Raw genomic sequence first — 5,160 nt, forward strand, 5'->3', positions numbered from 1 at the left:
TTACCTAAGAGAGTAGGAAAGAGAAGACCATCAAAACCCATCCTTTAGCAGAAGAACCCAAATCACCAAAACAAGAGCCCAAATATGGGAATAGAAGACAAATATATTATAGAAAACATCAACCAAACAAAAAGCTGGTTCTTTGAAGGAATTAACAAGACTAATGGACCCCAGCCAGAAAAAGAGAGAAAAAGCCCAAATAATCACAATCCAAAATGCAAAAGTTCAAGTCACAACTGACTCTGAAGAAATACAAAAGATTATTAGAGACTCTATGCACACCTATACTGAAACAAACAGGATAACCTAAATGAAATGGAAAACTTTCTGACATCACACAACCTCCCTAGGTAGAAACTAGAAGACATTGAGACACTAAATAGACCAATAATAATGAAGAAAATTCACTCTGTTGTAAGAAAACTACCTACAAAAAAAAAAAAAGCCCTGGACCAGATGGCTTTCCAGTAGAATTCTACAAAGCATATGAGGACAAGCTGATACCAACCCTATTGAAAGTATTCCAGGCAATTGAGAAAGATGAAATTCTCCCGAAATCATTTTATGAAGCTAACATCACATTGATACCCAACCAGGTACAGATTCTACAAAAAAAGAGAACTACAGGCCAATATCCCTTATGAACATAGATGATAAAATCCTGAACAACATTCTAAGAAATCTGATCCAAAAACACATCTCAAAAATCATCCACCATGAACAAGTAGGTTTCATCCCCAAATGCAGGGCTGGTTCAATATTCGCAAGACCATAAATGTAATTAAATACATCAACTGATGTAAAAACAAGAACCACATGAAAAAAATTGAAATACTTCGGCATCTTCCTAACCAGAGAAGTGAAAGACCTTTACAATGAGATCTACAAAATGCTGCTGCAAGAAATCCAAGAAGACACAAACAAATGGAAAAATATTCCATGCTCATGGATAGGAAGAATCAACATTGTTAAAATATCTGTCCTACTAAAGGGAATCTACAGATTCAACGCAATACCCATTAAGTTACCAACATCATTCTTCAAGACCTGGAAATGACAATACAGAAATTCATTTGGAAACATAAACAACCACGAATAGCCAAAACAATTCTTAGCAAAAGAAACAGTACCGGAGGTATCACACTTCCAGACTTCAAACTTTATTATAAGCCTACAGTAATCAAAAGAGCCTGGTATTGGTATAAGAACAGGCACATAAACCAATGGAAGAGAATAGAGATTCCAGAAGCAAAGCCTCAATTCCTCAACCAACTCATCTTTGACAAAGCCTCAGCAACAACGACTGGGGAGATGAGAACCTATTCAGTAAATGGTGCTGGGAAAACTGGCTGACCACATGCAGAAGATTGAAACAGAGCCCCTACCGATCACCGTACACAAAAATTAACTCTAAATAGATCAAAAGCCTAAATGTAAAACCTCAAACTATAAGAATCTTAGAAAACGCAGAGACACACTTATAGAAATTGGAACTGGCAACCAATTTCTGATCAGAACACTAAGTGCCTATACCATAAGAAATACAATACACAAGTGGGACCTCACCAAACCGATGAGTTTCTGCAAAGCAAAAGAAACCATCAAGAGAGCAGGGAAACAGCTCACAGAATGGGAAAAAAAATTGCCAACTGTATATCTGACAAAGGCCTAACATCTAGGAACTACAGGGAACACCAACATGCTGAAAAGAAAAAAACAGCCCCATAAGAAAGTGGGCAAAAGATATGAATAGACCCTTCTCCAAAGAAGACACACGGGCAGCCAACAGACACATGAAAAAGTGCTCAGCCTCACTCATCATTACAGAAATGCAAATCAAAACCACTTAACCCCAGTAAGAATGGCCATCATTAATAAAACAAACAACAACAGATGCTGGCAAGGATGCAGAGAAAAAGGAATGCTTCTACACAGCTGGTGGGAATGCACACTAGAGCAACCTCTTTGGAAGATGGTGTGGTGATTTTTGAAAAAACTGGAAATTGACCTTCCATATGACCTGGCAATTCCCCTATTGGGAATATACCCAGAGGAACTCAAAGCATTCTACAAAAAAGATACCTGAACATGTAGGTTTGCTGTAGCTCTATTCACAATAGCAAAAACATGGAATCATCAAAACTGAACTGAATTAAAAAAATGTGGTACCTATACACAATGGAATATTATGCAGCCATAAAGAAAGACAAACATGGACTTTGCAGCAATTTGAATGGATTTGGAGTTGATTATATTCAGTGATCTATCCAGAAACAAAGAACAGAGAACCATATATTCTCACTCATAAACAGAGCTTGAACAATTATAATACTATAAAAAAGGAATTGCCAGTAATGGGAAACTGTCAGGGGAGGGGGGTGAGATTGGCAGTTGAGGGATACTGCTAGGGGAGGGAGAGGCATACTTCATCAACAAGGGTACCTGCATAATCAATGTTTGTATACCTAACCCTGAAATGTACCCCACATCTTAATAATTTTTTTAAAATGGCCTTCCTTAGTCACTTGTAAGAAGGGAAAGACTGTAAACCAGATACCTGGCTGGTTTTCAAGAGGGCTTTATATTCAATGTTTCCATATAGTCAGTTTTAGTTCCTGGGAAAAATTTCAGCCTATATGAGTCTATGCACACTATGCTCAAATATGACTTTCGAATCAAAGTTTTAGTAATATAAGCAGTGTTTCCAATTTTGTCCTGTTACTAGAAGTATAGATTCTTATTTAAATTATGTTAATAAATATATTGCCAAGAAAATAATACTTGATAAGAGTTTTCAAATTCTAACTAGGGAGAAAAAAATGTTTTATTGTGTTTACAAAGGTATAATTTACCAACTTGTTTAAGTTATATGTAGTTCAAGCAAAAAGATGATAGGCTTTCTTAAATCTGGATAACAAAACATAAAAGAACAAGCAATGTTTCAAACAAAAGTAATTAAATATGATACTTATCCTCATCAATTTATTCAGTCCCATGTAATTAATTATTTTTCTGCCTGATATTGGGTTAACAGTTTTATGAATCAATGAATTTCTCATTGATTAGAGTTCAGGAAGTTTTATCCAATTTTAAAGGTATCAGAAACAAAATCTTCTGCAAAGCAAAAGAAATAATTAACAGAATAAACTGGCAACCTGCAGAATGGGAGGAGATATTAGCAAGCTATACATCTGACAAGGGACTAATATCCGGAATCTACAAAGAATTCAAACAAATAAGCAAGAAAAAAGCAAATGACCCCATTAAAAAGAGAACAAATGACATGAACAGACATCTCTCAAAAGAAGATATTAAAAAGTGGCCAACAAACATGAAAAAATGCTCAGCACAGCTAATTGGAGAAATGCAAATTAAAATCATAATGAGATACTACCTTACACCAATTAGTGTCCATTATAAAATATACTTAAAAAACATGGTAGATTTTGGCGTGGAAGCATTAAAAAGGGAATACTTACTGTTGGTGGGAGTGCAAATTAGTACAACCTCTATGGAAATCAGTATGGAGACTTCTCAAAGAACTAAAAGAAGATCTACCATCAATCCAGCAGTCCTCCTACTGTGTACCCACCCAAAGGAACACAGATCATTATTCAAAAAGGGCACACACTCACACGTTCATTGCAGCACAATTCACAAGTGTAAAGAAGTACAATCAAGCTAAATGCCCATCAATCTATCAGTGGATAATGAAAATGTGGTGTGCCACCATGGAATGCTATTCAGCAATAAAAAGAAATTAAATAATGTCTTTTGCAGCAACTTGGATGGAATTAGAGAACATCATCCTAAGCGAATTAACACAGGAATGGAAAACCCAAAACTGCATGTTCTCTCTTATAAGCAGGAGCTAAACTGAGGATCTGCAAAGGCATACAGAATGATATAATGACACTGGAGACTCAGAAAGGGGAGGGTGAGAAGTGGTGAAGAAATGAAAAACCACTTATCGAGTGCAGTGTGCACAGGTGGAGGTGGTGGGTACACTTAAAGCCCATATTTCTTTGCCACTATACCATGCATCCATGCAAACAAAAAATACTGAAGTTAAACAAACAAATAAATACGTAAATAGGAAACACGCTAAAAAGAAAAGAAAACTCTATACTCTAAATGCCCTGGACTCCATGCTGACCACTATTTTTAAAGAGTAGTCCTTCTTCCAGCACGTTCAATATTTTTTTTGTTCCATTTCTTTATTTACATTTTGTAAAAGGCTTATCTTTTAATATGCTGTGACAATGTGCTATTTTCATAAGTTTGTTTTTCATTGCCTGCTTCCTTAAAATATAAGTTCCACATGGCAGGAATTTGTCTGTCTGAGTAACTGATGTGTTTTGGGTACCTAGAACACTGTCTGACACATAGTAGGCTCTGAATTATACTACTTGAGTATTGGCAGCCACCATGAATGACTGACACAGTAATTATTCACACCAGAAAATTCATGACCAACCATCTGCTTCAGCAGAAACAAATGATCATTGATGTCCTTCACCCCAGGAAGACAACAGTACTTAAGACAGAAATTCGGAAAAAACTAGCCAAAATGTACAAGACAACACCAGATGTCATCTTTGAATTTGGATTCAGAACCCATTTTGGTGGTGGCAAGACAACTGGCTTTGGCATAATTTATAATTCCTTGGATTATGCAAGGAAAAATGAACCCAAACATAGACTTGCAAGACATGGCCTGTAAGAGAAGAAAAAGACCTCAAGGAAGCAGTGAAAGGAATGGAAGAACAGAATGAAGAAAGTCCAGAGGACTTCAAAGGTCAGTGTTGGTACTGGCAAGAAGTGTGCTGGAGATCGGATAACAGGCAAAGGACTAAAAATGATGCAGTGATGATATCTGTAGCCACTGTTTGAATTTTTCACAACCAGCTTAATAAACTAAAAACTTCCTGTGAATAAATAAATAAACAAAATGTGTCCTCATTTTCTTTCCAAATTTTTGCAATTAATCTAAGAAATGCTGGGTTTCTTGTCAACACCTCCCCTACCGAGTAACATTTCATGATCCTTAGAAACTCAGCAGATATTTGTTTAATGACTGAGTACATGGTTAAGTGAATGGTGTCTTTAGGGTGTTATGTAGTCTTTTACAACAGTAGTGGGTTTAATCTGTGGGGTTGT

At 36.2% G+C, this 5,160-nt stretch overlaps 1 pseudogene; it reads left to right on the forward strand.

Moving 5' to 3' along the window:
- Nucleotides 1–4,432: 4,432 nt before the first annotated feature.
- LOC103258035 lies at nucleotides 4,433–4,870 on the forward strand (annotated as a pseudogene).
- The last annotated feature ends 290 nt before the right edge of the window (nucleotides 4,871–5,160 follow it).

Source organism: Carlito syrichta, unplaced genomic scaffold (genome assembly GCF_000164805.1).
Source record: "Carlito syrichta isolate Samal-C Ts95f unplaced genomic scaffold, Tarsius_syrichta-2.0.1 Scaffold301938, whole genome shotgun sequence".
NCBI lineage: Eukaryota > Metazoa > Chordata > Mammalia > Primates > Tarsiidae > Carlito > Carlito syrichta.